The 22,460-nt window shown below is 41.2% G+C and overlaps 1 long non-coding RNA gene across 1 annotated transcript; it reads right to left on the bottom strand.

Annotated features, from left to right (window-relative positions):
- Positions 1-21,193: 21,193 nt before the first annotated feature.
- LOC133391743 (uncharacterized) lies at positions 21,194-22,112 on the bottom strand. The gene is made up of 3 exons (XR_009765194.1): positions 21,629-22,112; positions 21,493-21,563; positions 21,194-21,427 (listed from the first exon to the last, which is right to left on the bottom strand). It is a non-coding gene; the product is annotated as an uncharacterized LOC133391743 (long non-coding RNA).
- Between the last annotated feature and the right edge of the window lie 348 nt (positions 22,113-22,460).

The following is a 22,460-nucleotide window of genomic DNA, read 5'->3' as shown; positions in this document are numbered from 1 at the left end:
ATCAAAATATCACCAATCAGATCAGACGTCACAACGACCATGTGCGTCTTACCCCAGATCATTGCACATGTGTACGTGAACCGAAATGAATTTCATTTCAATCACGAGTGCTCGTGATAGAACCAGTGACATTTCGAAATTGATCACAGACAAACAAAGTCACGTCAAAGTGACCGACCAAGAGGTGGTTGCTGCAATGTCACCAATCTGGTCACACGTCACAACGACTATGTTCATCTTGCGTCTGATCATCGCACTTGTGTACGTGAGCTGATTTGAGGTTCGTTTCAGTCATGAGCGTTGGTGACTGAAACAGTGATATTTGGCAGCACAGTACACAGCCAGCAATAGTCATGATTATGCTTATGCGGGCAGTAAGCTAAGCTTGTCAGTCCGACCGCGAAGACCGAGTAGATCAAAGTAGCTCAGTTTTCCCAGTCAACCTGTTTGTTTTTTGTTAAAAAAAAACATAAAAAACAAGTTGAATTGTGCTCAATTTTATTTTTCTTTTAGTTTGGCATTAATCTGGCTGGAACAAACTGGATAATTTGATTCTTTTTGGTGCAGCAGAATTATTGCGCTAGGCAAGTAGCTCTGTTTGCAAAATTGTGCTACTTTCTGTCACACTGCTTCTAGACGACCCACAAAATCTTCCGCGACAATTTTTTGCGAGCTCTTTGTTCTAAAACAACTTCTCAGTTTTAGAACTAAATCAGAGGCAACCGTGATTGTCGCGGGTTTGTGAATTTTTCACAGAAAGGCAACGCTCGCGGCATCCTTGCATGTGCACTGCTTACGAGAGTTCATACATAAACGTTTGGATCAGCAAAATGAGTCTGGCAATATATGTAGGATGCGGGATCATTTAACCAGCTAGCAGAACCGACTACTGCTTGTAATCATATGCACATGGTTAATTAAACACCACTCGCCCGCGCCATGTATATTCTAAGTCTATCGCGATAATAAAATACCAAAAAATCACGACAAACTGATTGATCAGGAGTTGGTTATCAAAATATCACCAATCAGATCAGACGTCACAACGACCATGTGCGTCTTACCCCAGATCATTGCACATGTGTACGTGAACCGAAATGAATTTCATTTCAATCACGAGTGCTCGTGATAGAACCAGTGACATTTCGAAATTGATCACAGACAAACAAAGTCACGTCAAAGTGACCGACCAAGAGGTGGTTGCTGCAATGTCACCAATCTGGTCACACGTCACAACGACTATGTTCATCTTGCGTCTGATCATCGCACTTGTGTACGTGAGCTGATTTGAGGTTCGTTTCAGTCATGAGCGTTGGTGACTGAAACAGTGATATTTGGCAGCACAGTACACAGCCAGCAATAGTCATGATTATGCTTATGCGGGCAGTAAGCTAAGCTTGTCAGTCAGAGTATCGCGTTGGACTCAAGAATTCACATGTCGTGTTCAGCATGTCATGATGCACTTTTATTGACTATCAACAATGAAGATCAAGCTACCACGGATATGTTGATTGTTTTCGTTGGTGAAAATCTCGTGATAGTCATGACATTTTGCAGCACTGGTTATGACAGCCAACAGTCAACAGAGAGGCAAAGTCCTCTCTTACTAGCCGTAGAAAATATAGAATGGTATTGTTAAGCTCATCCAACACTCAATTAACCAAGATACAGAAAACGCCACCATTTTATAGTACTAAAAATCCAGTTCCATCAAAGAAAGGCAAAACACAGTCAGTTCGGCGGGTTAAACCACACGGCCACAGAAGCAGCCACTTCAGTGTTGTCGAAGTACTTTTTATGCAAGATTAATTAATTGGATCTACATGTTTCACCCCAAATTGTGATTAATGATACAAAGAGAGTGATTCAACGTGTGTTTATTGGTTTTTTTTGTGAAACATTCTTGTGTGTGTAAGTGTGCGTTTGTTTACATGCGAATGGACTCTTTCATTTCGATGGTCAGTACATAGTTAATAGACTGATAATATAGCTGAAGTTATGTGGTGATGTAATTGAATGAATTTAAGAATTTGTTCGTCACAGCATCGATAGAATCATACATGATTTTTTTTTTATTAGGTTCTACCTGAATTGTTGTGCCTACTACACATGTGCATTTCAAGCATCCATGTGTTGCATTGAAATTCATTGTAGCTGCAAATATACGGATGGAAAAGTTGGTGAAACATATGGTGTGGAAACTATAATTACAATATGATGTACAGATAATATGTTTTGACATAGACACCAATAGTGCTTTCACGGATATTGGATAAGGTTGCACATTTCTTTTCCGATTGAAGAATATAGGCATCCCAAACCCCATAAGGTTGTGTATCACGGAAGTACTCTGCCCACATTCTAGCATCCTTAGTCATGACATACATCCTTATCCTTACTATATTATAAATTGGATCGATTTTCTTCTTCTTTGGCACAACAACCGTTGTCGGTCAAGGCCTACCTGTACCCACTAGTGAAGTGAGCTTGGCTTTCAGTGACTTATTGTTACCATAGCAGGATAGTCAGTCCTTCGTATGGGGGCACGGTCTATTTGGGGTTTGAACCCATGACGGGCATGTTGTTAAATCGTACGAGTTGACGACTGTACCACCAGACCGGCCCAAGGATCATTTTATGTTTATAAATTTATTGTGGTAGATTTGCTGTTCTACCGAAAACTAATTCAAACGGAGTATATTTTGTTTCTGTATGTGGTGTTGTGTTATAAACAAACTCATAAAATTTTATCCAATCATCCCAATCATTGTGATGTTCATTAGTAAATGCTCTAAGGTATTCATTTAAGCTTCTATGATTACGTTCTAGAGCTCCAATTGTTTGTGGATGATATGGCGTTGAAAATGTTTGTTTTATTTTTAAAATTTGGGCTATTTTACTCAACACCTCATTGTTCTATTCCAATCCTTGGTCTGATCTAAGCTCCAAAAAGCTTCCATAAGTCAAGATAAAATGTTCAACCATTGCTTTCGCAATCGTGTTTGCTTCTTTGTTTTTAATTGGAATGATCACAATATATTTTGATAGGTCGCATTGAATCGTAATTGCATATCTGTTGTTATTTATTGTTTTGGGTAATAGACCAACTGTGTCAATTGATATGATAGTAAATGGTTTTGCTGGAGTTGATGTGATTATAGATTTTTCTTGTGTGTGCTTATTTACTTTGCTGACTTTGCATATTTCACATTTCTGCACGTAGCTTATTACATCTTGCTTCATATTATTCCATTTAAATTTTTCACGAATTTTTAAATATAATCTGTATTGCCCTATATGACCTCCTGCGGGTATGGCATGATATTCTTCCATTATTTTCAACTTTTATTTCTCACTTGTTATCTATTTAGGTAGATCAAACAAAATTATCTCGTAACCGAAAATTGCTGTGTCTCAATTTCCTTTATGGTTAATTGAGAGTAATGTTCGAATAATTTGTCCTCAACTGATATTGCTAAATTGTCTCGGTTAAATTTCTTAGCAATTTGGCATATATCTAGAAGAGCAAGTTCTATTTCTTGACTTCCATTTTGGCCTTTAGAATTGTTAAGAGGGATAACCCTTTTTCCAAGTTGCTTATTATAGTTGTGACTACATACTTTGATTTCTATTCCATTTCTTTTAACTTCTGACTTAATTTTCAAAATCTTATTAACTTCTGACGGTCTATCTGTCTTCCAAAATACTAGATTAGTTACTTCTTCTTTATTTCTTCTAGCTGTTGGTGTATCCTTTACTTTCTTTTGCGCCTTTACCATTGCTCTTGTGTTAACTACCATAATTGAATTGTTTTTAATGCTTTTAATATCCTCCTCTTGAGTTTTTGGGATCAACTCTTTCAACTCATCTGAATTGTACACGATTCGTGATAATGCGTCTGCTGCAACATTACTTTTTCCAGCTACGAATTGTATTGTGAAATCAAATTCTTTCAGATCTAGTCTAATTCTGGTTAATTTTGACGTTGGATTTTTCATACCAAAGAGATAAACTAGTGGTCTATGGTCTGTTCTGATTGTAAATTTTCGTCAATAAACATATGGTTTAAAATGATTTACTGCCCAGTGTATAGCTACTAATTCTTTTTCTATTATACTCTTATTCTTTTCGCCTTTAGTAAAAGTTTTACTTGCAAAGGCAATAGGAAAATCTTGCCCATTTGTGATTTGGGAGAGAACTGCTCCGCACGCAAAGTTTGATGCGTCTGTAGTTATAATAAAATCTTTGCTAAAGTCTGGGTATTTAAGAATGGTTGGAGATAACAGATGCTCCTTTAATGAATCAAATGCTGTTTGTTGTTCCTTTTTTCATTCAAAAAGTGTGCCTTTGTTTAATAAATCATTTAGTGGCTTTGCAATTTTTGCAAAGTTTTGTATAAATTTTATGTAGTAATTACAGAAAGCTACGAATCTTCTAACTTCGTCTGCGTTGGTTGGTATAGGAAACTTTCTTATTGTTTCGAATTTGGTTTCATCAGGGTATATTCCCTGGTCCGTTATTTTATGTCCAAGATATGTAACATCTGATTTAAAGAATTTGCACTTCTCTGGGTTCAATTTAAGATTGTAGTATCGTAATCTATTAAATACTTGTGTAAGATTTTCTATATGATTTTTCATTGCGCTTCCTATTACTATAATATCATCGATATAAATGAAATGAATTTCAGGTGTGAGGCCAGCCATTGCTATTGCCATCATACGCTGAAAACTGTTAGGACTTATGTTTAGTCCAAAAGGCAGTCTTGTGAATTGATAATGTCCTTTTGGTGTAGAAAAGGTTGTATATTTTCGCGATTCTTTTTCCAAAGGGATCTGATGAAAACCTGACATATGTCCCCGCTACGAACGGATTCAATAATACCAGCCAGTATCTTTTTCAGTAGTATTAATAAATTTTATGTATGGATTATTCTTGGAAACTATTGTATTAGCGCAAAATATTCCTGTTGTTATTTCCTGTGCATGAACTACTGAATCTTCTTTTAAATTCTTTAAATCTATTCTATGAATAATTTCATTTCTTGCTGGAATTAAGAGTGTAACTTAAAGGGTGTTAAAGGGTGTAACTCATTCCTCTAAGAGTAACTGCTAACGCCCGTCCGGCAAAATGAGTGTATTTTTTGAGTGATTTGAGTACCGTCCCCCGTTAGCAGTTACTCTTGGAGGAATGAGTTACACCCTCGCGCGAGCCCTCCCCCTCCCCACCCGCAACACATGGTGCGCTCTGCAGTTCTCAATGTGTTTGTGTTCTTTCCAGTCATGCTACGAACACATCTAAAGATAGTTGTTTCTTTCGTTTCTCGTTTTCTTTCATGCATAGACACGGTCGCAAATACGCACTTATTCTAACAACAAACACAAAAACGGTCATTTTTGGTTACATAAACACTTTATTGAAACATAAATTACACTTTCACAACACATTTAGAATCCTTCATACTCACGAATGGCGTCATACTGCAAAGTACCGGGTCGAGCCAGGCTGCGGGAAACTTGTCGACAATCTGCGTTGACTCTGTTCAGCAAATTCTTACCTGTCGATCCACGCACTGCATGTGCGTCTGTACACACTGTTCACTTCACACTTTATCAAAACACACCGGCGCACGAGACTTATAACGAAATGCGCATCAACGCACAAACACTGCGCGCGGGACTTAGAACAAAACACGCACAACCATCTCCGGCAAAGCGTCGCGCTGTACTGGTGGTTTTGTACGAGTAGGAGGGGGGGACATACGGAGCGATGGTTCGATGCTGTAGTGTAAGCGAGACAACACGATGTGACGAGCAGATCCAAGTTGGTGAGCTCGCTGAAAGAAGACACACACACATTCACAGACGGCTCGTCAAAGCACGGTATTTGTATTGGTGTTAGTGAAGCGCGCGTGTAAAACAGAATGCGAACTCTCATCGCAGCGCGTTTCTCCGTGCTTCCTCAAGCTTCCTCATACCCCTCGGCCTGAATCACTCAAAATTTGGGGTCTCATTGTTTGCGTGGTCGTATCAGGTTGCGGTGGTTAAAGCAGCGATGCAGGAGCATTAAACAACACTCGCGGGATCAATTTGTCAGAACAAAATATAGTTTCAGATGATCACTGGCAGCCATCGGGGCTTCTGGTAACGAGTGGACACAATGAATTAATTTAACATATTTGTGTTGTTTGTGCGAATTAAGATAAGACCTAAAGCGAGCGCCTACACGCGTAGTCCAAAACAGCTGAAATCATACAAAATCATGAAAAAGTTTGCGCCCTTTTTTTCCGGCGTCCTCGTGAAGTTTACCGAGCCGAACCGAATAGTTGTGTTCGATAAACATGTACCCACCAAACAAAGCCGAAGTCGCTCGAACCTTTTACTCTGTGCCAGAGCGAGAAAACATGCATTCTGAATCAAGTTCTACAGCTGCAAACACAGCGCGTGTAGATGTGTGTGTGTGCGGAGCGAATGTATGGATGAAGATGGGAAGCAGCGGGGTTTTCTCGTTCAGTTGAGGGACCCGAACAATTCCCCATGGTTTTATCAGTCCAATACCAACGCTGCTGAGGGAAGGGTGTGCTAGTTTTTCGCGCGGTGGGATTCGTGCTCATGATTATGAAAAACTGTATGTTCTTTGCAACATTTGCTTACTATGTTATTGTTTTCACCATTTTCTAAATTTTTCCCCACTTTTCCAATCTTCTTCTTCTTCTTTGGCTCAACAGCCGTTGTCGGTTAAGGCCTGCCTGTACCACTTTTGGGCTTGTCTTTCGATACTAATTGATTTCCCACCATAGCAGGATAGTCAATCCTACGTATGGCGGCACGGTCTATTTTTGGGGATTGAAAGCATGACGGGCATGTTGTTTAGTCGGACAAGTTGACGACAGTACTACGAGGCACACCACTTTTCAAATATTTCATTTAAATACACGTGAATGTTTCTATAGATAATATTTTCATAGGAACGGCGCTAAAAAGCCGCAGCCGCTAAGATTGATTATATTATCGATTTAAAAAAAAGTTTCTGAACCCGTAATGAAAAAAAAAAAACAAAAATACGAAAAACTTTTTCTAAGTATATTTTGAGTTGCTGAATCTAGCTCTCGAAGATCGTTTTTGGATACGATGAATAGTTACAAAGATATTTATCAAAAACCTGTTGCTTTCTTCGAACACACATATTTGAAATGTTCAGCAGTAAGCGGGTATCTGTTCATTGCGCGGAAGCTAGCGCCTGTGATACTAGACAAAAATCAAACGATGGAAAAGATCCATTCTTATTTCATTAATAATCTCGCCAAGCGCGATGTAATAAATGGTTAAATTGTTTGACCGGCTGGTTTGACATTTCTCCCATCACAAACGCTGGATCAAGACCCGGCGGTAAGTACCCTTTAATCCATATACAAAAATAACTCTCCATCAGTTCACAGGGAAACAGGCAGCAAAGAGGATTCCACAAAGCACAAGCGGCTCCAGGCTTAACCCGCCGTCCACCCCACCTGGCCCTTGCCCCCCCAAGGCGAACGCGAAAAAAAGGAACGCCCCAAAATCAAACTGCACAGTGTGTGTGCGTGTGTTGTTTTGCTTCTTTCCCATTCGAAACCCGAACTAATTTCGGCTTTTTGCACGAATAAAGGTTCGAGCCATCGCTTCCGCTCGAAGTCCAGCAAGGGTTCGAGCGATAAGCTCCCAACCAACCAAACCGAGCTCTTTCGAAGCAAATTCTTCGTGATGAGCAAGAAAGCATGTCACGCATCTCACGTGTTGCCATGCGAACAGCTGCGTGTGTAGATGTGTGAGTGCGCGGAGAAAAATTGATGGATGACGAATGGAGGAAGGGGAGGAGCTTCACTCTGTCGAAGCATCTGAAGGGGGGCCGAACGCTCTCTTCACATTTTGCGAAGAATCAGTTTAACTCAAACGCTTGGCAAAGAGGATATACTACTTTGAGGCACTAAATATTTCAGGCAATGGAGTCGTGGTCTATTAGTATTAGTATAAATTATTTCCCTTGCCCCATTAATGAATTAATTTAAAGGAATAAACATTCATCTGAGTAAAATTTTAAAAGTCACTTTTAGCGAAAAACTTTTTCCAAATGTGTTTTGAAATTCTGAATCGATCTTGTAAAGACGGGTTTTTCATACAATGCGTACTTTTTAAGATATTTGAAAAAGTACGGTTCATAGGGTGCGCGGATGATATACTAGCAATGCTATTACAATGAAATGCTATTCCGCTCTATCAAATTTCGAGCTGAGCGATTTTGTCTGTTTACGTTAGAACCGCTCCATTATTATTGCGCCTTTTACGTCCTCACGCGCGAATTAGCAAATAGTTAAAGTGTTAGGCCCGCTTGTGTTGAACAGTAGATCCACCAAGTACCTTGTTTCAACTCTCTGATTAAATGTCACGTAATAAATAAATCGAATAACTCTCCTTCCAATTTCAATTAAAAACACATAACCACTGCACATAAGGTAGGAAGATAGATGAGAGGAGGAGGAGGGGCTATAAACACGTACGTAAATAAAAGGGGGCAGGGCGCGCGTGTGAGCGAGAACGCGGCAGCATACGAGAGATTTTTTTCTTTCTCTTTTGTAGCATTTCGGCTAAACACCCGAGCCTAACTTCGGTAGGAACTGCCTATCAAAGTTGATACACCTTCGGAAGAGAACTTCTATCGAAGCTATATCGAAGCAAATTTACTTCGAAAGAGCACGGTTTGGTTGGTTGGGCTCCCTCGAACCCATCTCGAACCTTATTTCCTTCGAGCGACTTCGGCTTTGTCTGTTGGGTATGCGTATCAGGTAGCAGCATCCCAAGTAGCAACCGAAGCTTTTTTCTCCCAGTTTCAACCCCCTCATGTCCACAAACTGCCTTCGCTTACTATTCCTATCCCGTTTCTACATTCTACCACGTTTGTTGCGTTCTCGCTTATCAGGGTGTTAGTCAATTCTCTCTTGCCACACGAAGAGAATTATCCTGCACACTTCGTGTGTTGGATTCTACCCATCCCTGTTGAACATACGTCATTTTCTTCCATCACACTCATCAGGGTGTTTGCTCTTTTCCATCCAAGCCAAAGAGCGACTTCAGTGTGCTCTGAACCGTGGACATGAGAGTGTGTGTTTGTGTGCTGCGTGAACTATTTTTCCTACGTGAAACACTTTCCATACTGCGCCATCCGCGCTGTTATTTCTGCTTCATCGGAGGACGAATTTTTATCATCTAATTGTTTGGGTAAGTGTCCTTTTCTAAGTGTCTAGTGCTATGTGACATTTATTCTAATTCTAATATTTTTCTAATATGCAATGTTTTGCATAGTACAAGTTTGAGATGTGTGCTGCTACCGCTAGCTGTTCCTCAAACTACTTAAAAAGTGTGACACTGTGTGCACAGGCGTTCAAGTTTCAATTGATCCTCAAGCACAAAGGTAAGTTTGTCACATCTTTAAATGAAGTTTAATCTTTTTAACAAAGTGTGTCTATTAATTGTGTATTTTCATCAACAGCCTTCATAAAACACCGCGGTTGAGGCGCGCCAAATCTGATGACATCTTTTCTGAACCAAGCAGGCTGAACACGCGCACCACCACGGGCTCCAGCGCGGTGTGAAGAGGGAAGAAGAAAAGACAGAATTGGAAACAGCCGCACCAGGCTTCCAACCACCGTGTGTGTGTATGTAAGTATGTGAGAACACATGTGTGAATCCTCTTGTGGGAACTGCAAAAAGAAGAGAATAAAGAGTGTGAAGCAGCTAGACTGCCGCAACCAAATTAAGAGAGTGAATTCTCATTTCAATCCGAAAAACTGGGAGAGAGTGATGACATTAGAGATGGGTTCCGCGGATCGCACCCACGGTTCCGTTCCGGTTCCGGCAAGTATGATACCGATTCCGATTCCAGAGAGAAGGAATCGCTAGTTCCACCGGAATCGTCCGGAATCGTCCGGAATCGTCGGAATCGTCCGGAATCGTCGGAATCGTCGGAATCGTCCGGAATCGTCCGGAATCGTCTGAAATCGTCTGGAATCGTGCGGAATCGTCGTAATCGTCCGGAATCGTCGGAACAGTCGGAATTGACCGGAATTGGCTGGAATCGCCCGAAATCGACTGGAATCGTCCGGAATCGTGCGGAATCGTAGTCAATCGATAGTAGTGAATAGTAAAGCCGATTCCGATCGATTCCGACTGTTCCGACGATTCCAGACGATTCAAGTTCACGTTCCGGCCGCCGCGCATATGTCAATGCTGTCTGTCGTACATTTAAGCCAGGAATGTCGCGCACTGAGTTCCTCAATATCGTTCGATATGGACGCTAGCATCTTGTGTTACTGTTTGTATCTATTTGTATTAGGTTATGTACTGAATAAATGACATGAAATGAAATGGAATTCCGACGATTCCAGACGATTCCGGGCGATTCCGGGCGATTCCGGGCAATTCCGGGCGATTCCGAGCGATTCCGGACGATTCCGGGCGATTCCGACGATTCCGGGCGATTCCGACGATTCCAGACGATTCCGGACGATTCCGGGCGGTTCCGGCTTGTCGGATTGAACCTACCCTTCGGAACTAGGTCCGTAATTTGTTGGAATCGTCCGGACCCAGTTCCGCTTTTTTGTGCGTTTTGCCCAACTCTAGATGACATGCGAGAGAGAATAAAACTAGAAACACGAGAGAGGACACGAAGCGCTTTCGGGTTTTTTCCGCCTTCGCGCACATTTTTCTTTATGCGCGCGAAAAAGTGAGCCTTGATGAGCGCGATGGCTCCCATACAAAGGCCTTCGGCTTTGCTATCTGGGATTTGTACTGCTTACCTGCCGTATGCCGCTGTGATACCGAGCGAGACGCATAGACAACGCATCAAAAGGACATGTGTAGCCGTGAGGAAATTTTTCTGTGTCTCTGTTGCCTTGTCCTTGCCTTTAGATCCTGATGAGTGAAGCATGCATACCTTTCGGGTACGTTCGGGGTATAAGCTCTGCCCTTCTCATGTTAATGGTAAAGATAGAATCGTATGCCATCGGCTCTGCATTCGGGCGTGGGCAGGCCCGTGGACGCCGTCTGTTCGCACGCAAACGGCTCGACTGAACCGTGTCATTGGGAGTAGTGTGCGTAACTGAGCAGTCCTCGGTCTTATCTTGCATCTTTATTTATACGATGCATTTCTTTAGATAGATTTGGTTTTACTTTCACTTTCTGTTTTGTGTCAATTATGCTGAAGATCAGTTTTTGAGTTTACACACATATGGTTGCGCCTACTCTGTAAGGTAAGTTCTGGGTTTTTGTGCTTATGCGGTGTTTTTTTCTACGCTTGCGAGTAACGGTTCTATTTGTACACTCGAAGGTACGGTGTCTCATATTTCATCATTTATGCCTTGATGGTCGCTATTATGCAATGTTATGGTTTTACGCTTCAAGTGCGTTCTAACGGGTTTTGAGCTGAGTAATGTTTTGTTGCCTTTATGTTTATGTTTATGTTTATGTTTATTTGTCTATCGATGGACAATAATGCCCTCTCGAACCATTTTAGCAATGTTTTACAATGAGTTCTTTACAATGGATTACAATAACATAGAACATAAAATTGTGCACTATGGAACCAAATTTAACACAGAAACACGATCATTAAACTCAGTTGGCAAAATCCTCGGCTCAAAAGCGTCGCTGACTGCGTTGAAAGCACGGCACATAAGTAGGAACGGGTCAGAGGAGCCAAATTGCGTTCTACGGTCGTCGAGGGCCAACATTGCCCGAGTCCGGAGCGGCCTGGCCGGAACGTACAGGTTGATGGCAGCCAGTAGCGACGGAGTTTGAAAGTTAGTTTGTGGCTTGCATGTCTTGTAAGTGTTTTGGGATAAGGGTATTTCTGCTGATTTACATTTCCTGACTGAATGTTGTTATTGTGTATTGTATGTGTTGTGAGTGTAATGAGAATTATGTGAACTAAGTATAGCATATGCATGCTACAAAGACATTCTCAGTTGCCGCCTGGAAACTTGTTAAAAAAGTAAAACAATAGAAAAGTAGATAAAAGATTTTTGTGTAATATCGATGTACATAATGGTTACCAGTATGAGCAGAAGAAATATGAAATACAATACAATAAATTTACACTATAGAAAGCATTAGGACCAGGTATAAACAACTACAATCTATTCCCGAGATACACGGTTCTCGACTAACGCGGATTCGGAGATACTCGGTTTGCTAAATTTGACAATTCAAATGTCAAATCAGTACAATTTGGTCCAAGAATTGTCCAGTGCAGTATGAATTGCATGAGCAGAAGAAATATGAAAGTGGAAATTTCATACGCCATTTCCGGCTATGTCATAAGCAGCATACTTGGAGCAACGGCCGAAGTGCCAAAAAGTTGTTGCCAAATGTCCGGTCGCAGTAGACCACGAAATCTTGGTGCAATCAAACGTGGATCTGGTTTCATTGCATAATTTACCATATTCATGTTTTGAATGGCCTGCATTCCGGAGGATATGGGGTGCATGCTGTGATGCACTAGGGATCACTACAAACCGGGATAATATTAAAACACATGTCAAAGCAGTAGAATGCAAAGTAGTTGAGTGGCTTGCACACGAGATGAACGAAAAGCTCATTTATTCGAAGGTGGATTCTGCAGTGTGGTACAACATACATGTAGTTGTGGTAAATGCGCAATACGAGCTGGATGGAATAATGGTGTGCCGTACTCTTGGTAAGGCAGCGCTCTAGCAGCAATCGAACACGACATCAATCATCAAAAAGATGTGGGATTTCACATGTTCGATTTGATAACCAACAAATCGAACATGTAAATGCCCATACATTTTTCATGTTGGATGTCGTATTCGAATCGGTTTGTTACACCTCTCACAAACGGATTAATGAATCGATTGCAAGTACTAAAGGAAACCCATCTGTTCCGAGTCGTGCTGTACTTGTATCCAAGATTACATTTATTGGGGTCCAAAGTACTCACCTTCGAGGAAAAGGAACAAACACAGGTATGTATGTAAGGGGTTATTCATTTCCTTTATAATGCAGAAAAAAATCTCTCACTTCTCGTGGTTTAAATGAGACGCCTGCATATTCCACTTTGGCGCTGGTTCCAATAGGACCTATTGTCTTTACATTGTTTTTGTAACACTGCTTATATACAAGCCGAAAAATCCCTTCGTTTGTCTTTGTCGGTAGTATAGGTCGGATTGTAGAGCACAATACAAAACAATACAATAAATTTCTTACAATACAATAAATTTACACTCTAGAAAGTATTAGGACCAGGAATAAACAAGTACAATCTGTTCCCGAGGTACGCGGTTCTCGACTATCGCGGATTCGGAGATACTCGGCTTGCTACTATAAAAACATAAACACTACGTTAAAGCTACAATAAAATTTCAAAGTATGAACAAAAACAAAATGGTACATAAACCCTATCCTATCCTAATTATATTTTCTTTTCTCTTTGGCTCAACAACCGATGTCGGTCAAGGCCTGCCTATACCCACTTGTAGGCTTGGCTTTCAGTGACTAATTAATTCCCTCCCCATAGCAGGATAGTCAGTCCTACGTATGGCGGCGCGGTCTATTTGGGGATTGAACCCATGACGGGCATGTTGTTAAGTCGTACGAGTTGACGACTGTATTACGAGACCGGCTCGATCCTAATTCTATACTAAATGCTAACTATTTACAAGACTATCTACTATCTAACTAGCTATTAACTAACTAAATACAACTATTTACAAAATAAAATGTTCAGTGCGGATCCCCATCGCGACGGTTGGCCCGGTTGGCCAACACAAACTCCTAGGCATCTAGCATGCTTCGCTGAATCTTTGAGGTCACAACACGCTGTTCCTCTGACGTGAACCTCGTCAGGAATTCAGCGACCCAGCGACCAAACACATTCTCCGAGGAGTTTGCATTGGCCATCGTGGCCTCCGCCGTGCGTGTGAGGGCCTTGCTCATACGAAGCCCCTCGTCGCAAGGGGTTTGTATTATATTCTGTATACTTTAGTGATACTTTATATTGGCACGTGTGCTTTGGTTTAGGAGCGTGTGAGAAGTGGTCCGTCGCTAACTAGATCGACGCACTCGATCCTATCGTCTAGCTAGATCGGCCCATCCGATCTCCTCTCTTCATTAGATCGGCGACCCCATCCTATCTTCGGCGCATCCGATCCTCTCTCGTAATCAGATCGGTGCATCCGATCTTATCACCTAGCTCGATCCTAGCTCCTGGTTGATACGGTTTGGAACTATGCTAAGTGAGTAGAGTGGCTCCCGTGCCTGATGCATAGATGTCGCTACGATCACTACAGGTTCGTCGACGACGCCGTCCTTGCCGAGGATGGGACAGGTTTTGGATGGGAGAGGCTTGGGAAGGACGGGGGACTTGATGAGGAATGGTGACCTGAGAAGGGGAGGGAAGGGGAGAATTTTGGGAGGATGTAGGATGACGAATTGGTTGATGGAGGTTGGAGGAATTTGATTTGGACTGAATAGGTTGGGTTGGTTGGGACTGAAGGATTGGATGGGAAAAGGGCTTGTAGGGCCGGGGCTAAGGGAAGAATAAGGTGGATCATACTCAATGTATGCGTGATCGGCAAGGGTCCGGGTTCGTAATGGACTTATTACACCACATGTCCACCTCTTACTGCCCTGATGCTCGTAGTCTTTTTTGTGTATATTAAATATCAAAACGGGGACTCTACTCCAATTTTACTGACAAACATCTTCACATCAACGATGGATGGAGTGAGTAATTGAAATCGAACTGTTACACCGCAGCTCATGGAAAGGTCGCTTCGCATCGATGTACGCATTTACATTTATCATGCACACTTAAACACACATCACGCTAATAATCACCACTGTTCATGTATGTCATCTCGTCGCCCCGCACGGTCGTCTGAGGAGTTTGGTCGTGGAAGCACGAATTCACTAGGAATGTGACATGCTTTTAACGAAGCTCACAAATGTAGAGAATGCAGGGCGCCGGTAACGCATTCGCGATTATGTGCATGTACAGCAGCCCGTCAAAGCGCGGCTAAGAAGGTATGAGAAATAACCGCTGGTGCCAGACGCTCAAGATGAATCCGTCCGTGCGTGTGCATCCGATTGATAAAGCGCAGCGTTGTGACGAAGAAGAATATGTTCACGATGATGATGAACGCGATCGGGGTAAGAACACGGCAATGCCCAGCCAGCTAATGTTGTCTTGTCCCTCGAAAAAGCTTTCCCTTACGCTTTGGTGGGTATACGCACCAGCAACGCTACGATTGCTTCCGGGGAGGTCGAGATAGTAGTGATCAAACACGGAAATGGCCGCCACCGTTCCAATTTCAAACATAGTTAAATTGTTTTGTATTGTATTGTTTACTGCGGAAGTAATTGGCCGAGCGAGGTGGCCATATTACTTAATACTACCCTATAACTTAAATCTAGTAATACATAGCTTATAAGTAACCGAACAAATACATAACATTACGCACAGTACATTATACAGCTACAGTGGCGCGTTAAACGGTGGGCGGCGATCTAGGGGGCCCCGTCATTGTGGATATTCGACTTAGTATCGATTCTACCCATCCCCCCCTCCCCTCTGGATGGGACTTTTACCATCTATTTGAAAAAGACTAATTTTTAATTAATTCATTGTTCCCATCGCTTCTCTCACTGTATTTTGTCGAGGGCCCGGACTGCAGAAAACCTACTACTCAAAGCCGCACATTAAAGGTTTCAAGAAATCTGCCAATACTTGCATCAAAGTCGCAAGCGACACAGCTCAAATCAATACCTCATCATCGTTGGCGTACAGTATTGGACAGAGCGAGAAACCGTAAATTTTTGCTGGTGTGGATGGCCTGTACACGAGACACCCAAACCCAAAACCACGCAGAGCAACTTTCTGTTAAAATGGAATGCACAGAACGCTGCGCTTAACTACCACCGAAAACCCGTTACACAACACAAGCATACAACACACCCAAACCAAAATTTAAAGGCCCCGAAACACAATATCAATACACCGGCTCGTAGCCGGTAAAATTAGCAGGAAAAATTCACTAACACCAAGCAAGCAACGGTGCTCCAGTGGGTAGAAGTTTCATTCGAGAAACGACTCCATCGATATCGATGTGTGCGCTTTTCGATTTGGCTTGGATGAAACGTGCCTGTGCTTGTCTGGGGGCCCCTATACTTGTTTTGCAGATGTGTGCCGAAAACAGACAGCTGTTTTCACGCGAAAAATGGTATTCACATCTCAAGCCCCGTCAGTAAGGGCCCCCGTCGGTAAGGAGGCCCCGTCGGTAAGGGCCCCGTCGATAAGGAGGCCCCGTCCTTTTGGTGTCTTGGTGTGGATGGTCGGTGCACGAGCTCACCAAAAAAACGCGGAGACACTTGCTGCTAAAATCCAATGCACAGAACACAGAACAGAACGCTGCGTTTAACCAAACCCGTTACAACAGCCACAAGCACACATCATACACAGACAAAAATTTAAAGGCCCCTGCACAAAATTTCAATACACCGGCTCGTAGCCGCAGAAATTAGCAGGAAAAAATGACACCAAGCTCGCGTCGCTTTAAAAAGCCTAGGAAGGTCGTTTGGTCAACGGTGCTTGAGTGAATTGAGGTTTCATTCGAGAAATGGTTAAATCGATGTCATTGTGTGGGCTCTTGGCTGGGATGAACCGTCCTGTACTTGTATACGGGGCCCCTGCTACCGCTTTGCGATTGTGTGCCGATAGCAGACAGCTGTTTCACACGAAAAATGGTATTCACATTCCTGGCCTGGTATAGTGGATTATGTGTGTTTTTTAATGCAAAAACTAAAATTTTCATTCTTGACCCTAATCGAACACATCAAGTTTGTGGACCGAAGAGAAGGGGAAATGGGAAAGGTTTCAGTTAGAAGGAAGGGGGGGGAGGATATAAAAATACTCAAGGAACCTATTGACCATGTTCATTTATATATGGTTTTTATCGACTATTTCAATTTTTGCGAATACAACAAGACCAAAAACCGTTGCAGCTGCATCTGCATACAGCCATATACAGCCATAATACGAAGAACAATCTCCATTGCCTCGGCCATTTGGGGGCCCCGTTGATGATCCCGTCGATTGAGGGGCCCCTTTCATTTGGTGTTGTCAACCCAATATACCCCCATTTTCCCTCCGGGGGTTATGTTTACAATCAGATTTACTATTACTACCAGACCTATCAGAAGCATATTTATTTTAATTATCAGAAGCATTTTACTATCAGAAGCAGAAAACATTTGCCTTTTTAACATGTACAATATTTTTACCTTAGTTGGAAGCGCAGAACGCTGCGTACATGCCCACAGCTCAAAACAATACCATTTCATCATCGTTGGCCCAAAGCGTTGCATCAAATGCGTTGAACGCTACGCACGAATTGGGTAAAGCGAAAATCCGTTACAAGAGATGCCTCACGCAAACTACAAGGACATACGACATTAAAAGGCTCTGAAACCGATCTCAACACAACGGTTCGTAGCCGTAGAAATTAGCAAGAAAAATTGGCTGACACCAAGCACGCTCTTTTTATCTGTTGAGGTTTCATTCAAGAATCGATTCCGATGTCGATGTGTGCGCTTTTTAATATGGCTTGTGTCTATGTTATCTCGCAAAAACTAAGAACTCGTGCCCCGGCTAACCTTTGGGGCCCCAGTCAAAATTGTGGACTGGACGAAGTGATGGTAGAAAGGCAAGCTGTTGAAGGTTTTGGGTCAATATTGGAAGGGTCGACGGAAAGGAAACATCGATATGAATGATCGCGTAAAATTTGAAAATCGCGCAAAGTCCGGCCCGAGAAAATATTTAACCGATTTTGAAAGATAGGAAGATCCTATTCATTAAAAATTAACTGAACATATTTTAATATGACAATTCATATCGTTGAACTCTTCCAAATTTGATCACCATAACATAGATTGTCGGACCAATCAATATGGCCAAATTTGAGGATAAATTAGAAAATAGAAACGAATAATTCCATAAAAACCTGACTGTTGATTTTACGAGAACAGTGGTTACACACTATTGCTTTTTCAGGATGCAACGATTTTCTAGGAGTTTTTTTAAGGAAATGCGCTATCAATTCGTCTGACCTGGCCTTACTTGTCCGTGGCCTCATAATAGTACTGAACGATTGTACGTTTGTCTCGATAATTTTTCAGCTGTTAAGGTTTTGTACCATCTTTAGATATATCCTGAAACAAATTTGCAACATGGAAGGAAGGGTACATTGAAAAGCGATATTTCGATTTTGCTTAATTGTTTGGAACTTTTTATGACTTTTGCACACTATGCTGCTGACTCTTAATTGAATCAATTTACAATCAATTTTAGTTATTGTAAGTCAATAAAACGAATTTGAAACTTGCTTGGATGATATAATAATTTAAGAAAAACAACAATATAACCAATCGCATTGTTTAATATCATAAACCAGTTATTTTGTGTATTAACTGTAATAATATAATTATGTATGTGTAGAAGAAAAAAATGCATTCTCCTGGCCCTCAACGATCGATCATTTAGAAAGCAGCTGATCTAAAGCAGTGGTCTCCAATCTGTGGTCCGCGGATCACTTGAGACAAACATACTGCAATACAGGGTATTTCCAGTTACTTTCGAATGAAAATATTGTTTTTCCCGCGTGCAAGAAGTTATCGCTCTGACCGATTGAAAATGAAGTGGCCGTAATTCGAAGCAAGACGGTACTTCAGAATTCATTGTAAATGTAAACACCATGGTAAAAGCAAAATATTGTTTTCATGTTATGCTCACGATGACGATTTTAAATCAAATCGTCCGTACTATGAAACACGAGCTGAAAACTGTAAAGTAGGAAAGAAAATATCGTTTAGAATCATCGTTCTTGTCAATAAAAGACAAACGTAACTAGCTTAGCGAAAACGATAACTTTCCGACCTTTTACTTCTTTTGAGTATAGATAAAACCAACTCCGATAATGGCAGGTCAGATTTATTCGGATTGTCAGGATAGGACTAAGTCGATAGATAATGGATGATCTATCGACTTCTCATTTAAGGAGTTTACTTATGTCCTCCTACCCAAGGTAAGCCCTCTAAACTCCAACGTCCTAAAGGTTTTTATGATCGCCTAGACGATCAAGGGTCGAAAGTCCGCTTCGAAACAGTATTCACAGTACCCAAAATTTGAAAATACTACAAAGCCTTTCTGATATTACTGATTGTTTAGTAATTGATATCGATTAAAAATTGGCGAAAAAAAGTATTGAAATTGGGGTTTTTATTGATGCGCGGGTGGCAGTCCATGCTGCTCTTGTTCATCTCTGTTTCATAAAGATTTATACAGATGTGAACTGTATTTTGTCGAAACAAGTTTGTTGATTTGGTACGCACTCACGGTTATCATGAAATTTCAGCAAGAACAGCAAAGTGGTGTGAAGATTTTTCTCAACCAAAACGTTAATCCCGCAAGCCGAATACGCACCTAAAATTGTATCGGGGTGTTTGTAAGTAACCGCTTACCCAAATCAAATTGTTGTTCATCACGAGCAAGCGGGCATCGCATTATGTTTTATTTTGAAGCTCAAACTGACTTACATATCGTTTTGACAGAATAAATAGATACATTTTCAGTCATTTGTTTCACTGATATTCAGTGAAACAACAAAACCATGAATTACTCAATAGCTTTCAGTAAAAAATGTAACTGCAGCAAACTTAGAAAATTTGCAGTGTATGATTCGTACACCATTTTCAGAGTGTACGAATGTAGAGATTTGCGTCGGGCCGGGCCGTGTCGGATCACAGCGGGCCGATTTTGTATGAGATTTGACAGTTGGCGTTAACGGATTTATGGCATCGTCCGATGTCGTCCGGTACGTGTAGCTTGGCCGTTAAAGAGCTTGCGAGCCTTGGTAGATTTTTCACCCCTAGTTTAAGCAGTTATAATTATAGCACCCCAAGAGCAGGTATAACAATGCAAATTTTAGCATAATTAACACCTAAATTTTGTCATTTTATTTTAAAAACTCCACAAAAATTTAAATAGTGATCTTTTCGACAAATAACACTACAACATAAATAAATAATCAATAAAAAACAAAGATTATTTAAAACATCATAATATCTCGAGCAAATGATACTACTCGCAACCCTCGAAATGTTTGACGGGTAGGCTCGCAAGCTCCTTAATGCGAGGGCTCTGGCACTGTGAACTTGTATGGCATGCGAGCCCTCGCGTGCCCTCGCAAATCGCTGTCAATTGCATGGTGGGAATAACCCATTCAAAGTTAAATTAATTATATATTTCAAAAATGTATTGCTCGTCGATGGATAGCAATAAAACCTTATTTCTTTTGTTAATAACTTTTTGGTTATGCTATCTCATTATTTTTTATCTATCTAATCAGTTTGATCGTGAAGATGACGTAGACCTACACACCTACACCCAAGCCCACCCAATCCCTTCTTGTTCCTATTCCACAATTCCGCCGCAACCAACAATCCCAGCACCAACAACCGCAGCACCAACAACCGCAGCACCAACAACTCCAGCACCAACTCCAACACCAACAACCGCAGCACCAACAACCGCAGCACCAACAACCGCAGCACCAACAACCGCAGCACCAACAACCGCAGCACCAACAACTCCAGCACCAACCCCAGCACAAACCCCAGCACAAACCCCAGCACCAACAACAGTAGCGATGGGAAATTATTTAACCATGTTTGGCCAGTGGGTTGGAGCATGGCTGAATCACTTACCACCCGAGCAACAAAACGATGCCACAAATCGTTTGAGGTAGACGATGCTCGAGTGGGATCTTAAAAATAAAAAAATATGTTTATAAAAACGTACCTTTACATAGCTCCGCAAATGTTTATTTAACATCATTCACAATTTTGGCTATCGACGATTTAGAAACCTAAAATTATCCCGCGACGCGAAATCGTCACACGTTCGCTTAACCTTTGCTTAACGATTGCTTTAAGGAAGACGGCGTTTAAGCAAGCGCGCGACATGATTTTGAGTGACGATGGGTGATTTTGAGTGTCTCTGAGTGCCCAGCCCCCCTTTCCCCGCTTTTCGTTCATTTCCTCCCCCGGAGCACCCGCTCCTAGCCCCAAATGCAGAATGAAACACTCCATCGTTTCAAAAAAGGGATATATTTTAACATTTAACGTAACAATAAGCAATTTACAACGCATTATAATAATAATCTTCACTTCATCGACTGATTTATCACTCTTTCGGGGGCCTTTTTCCTTCTGTACCGGCACTTCTTCGTGTGATGATTTCCTCCGTGTGTTCATGAAATATTTTACACCATAGTTGAATGGCACAGCGTAGAATAAATGCATTTATTGGTAATGCAGTGAAGCTAGAATAAATAACCCAAACAAATTAGGAAATAAACACAATCGGGAAAGACATTTTCCAACATACCATGGTGCTGTTGATTGCTAGATGTTGAGCAATTTCGAGGATCCTTTTTCCGTCTTGTTATTCACATCACGCTTCTAATTTGCGACACACCTGTTAAAAAATACTTAATGGGACATTATATTACAATTAAACTTACATGAACTAGCTATTTTGCCTTGTAAAAACAACTTTTTTGGCAAACTGAATTCCTTTGCTCGCCATGGCTGCTGCAAACACCAACAATGATGGAAATGTCAAACGCGCTAACATTGCATTGAGACAGGTCGGTCAATGATTGTGACAGCAGCCATAATGTCAATATTATTGATGGTGTATGTGTGTTATATTTCTTTTTAAAGCCTAAAACTATTTGAAAAGGGGCATTGTCGTCATTATTTTAAATTATATTTAAATCAGAAATAAATAGATGTTCTAAATTATAACTTTACGGCGAAATAATTTAACAATCTCTAAGAAAATATTCACTTGAATTATTTTTAGCCTCTATATGACATAAGGTTGACTGTTTTTCATGCAAAACCTTTTCCATTCAATGTTGAAGATTCAAACGTGAATGCACTTGTTTATGTACGCCGAAACAGATTGTGGACTGCTTAAATTTTACAATTACAATACGCTTAGTTAAACGATAATTTAGTTCACAAAAGTAAGTAGTTACCACAAATTGTTAAAGTATTTCCATTTAATATTTTGGTAATGTTACAGTCAAGAAAAAAATGGCGAACAATCCTGGAGAAAACATTTTGCAGGAGTTGCAGCTTATCAAATCTGCTACACAAGCAAATCTTGTGCAAACGGCACGAATGACCACGGCGGTGGCTGGCATTTCTGTTGCAATAAAGGATATTGTAAATAAGAATGCATTTAAGGAAAGAAGCAGCGAAATTAACCTGGAAACAGAAAGCACTGTCCAGCGTATCATCCTGCGGTCGTTACCAACAAGCATCAACTGGACAGATTAGAGTTCA

The sequence above is a fragment of the Anopheles gambiae genome, chromosome 2, assembly GCF_943734735.2.
Source record: "Anopheles gambiae chromosome 2, idAnoGambNW_F1_1, whole genome shotgun sequence".
Classification (NCBI taxonomy): domain Eukaryota; kingdom Metazoa; phylum Arthropoda; class Insecta; order Diptera; family Culicidae; genus Anopheles; species Anopheles gambiae.
Note: the sequence above shows the minus strand (reverse complement) of the source record. Positions and strands in the feature narration are given on the sequence as shown.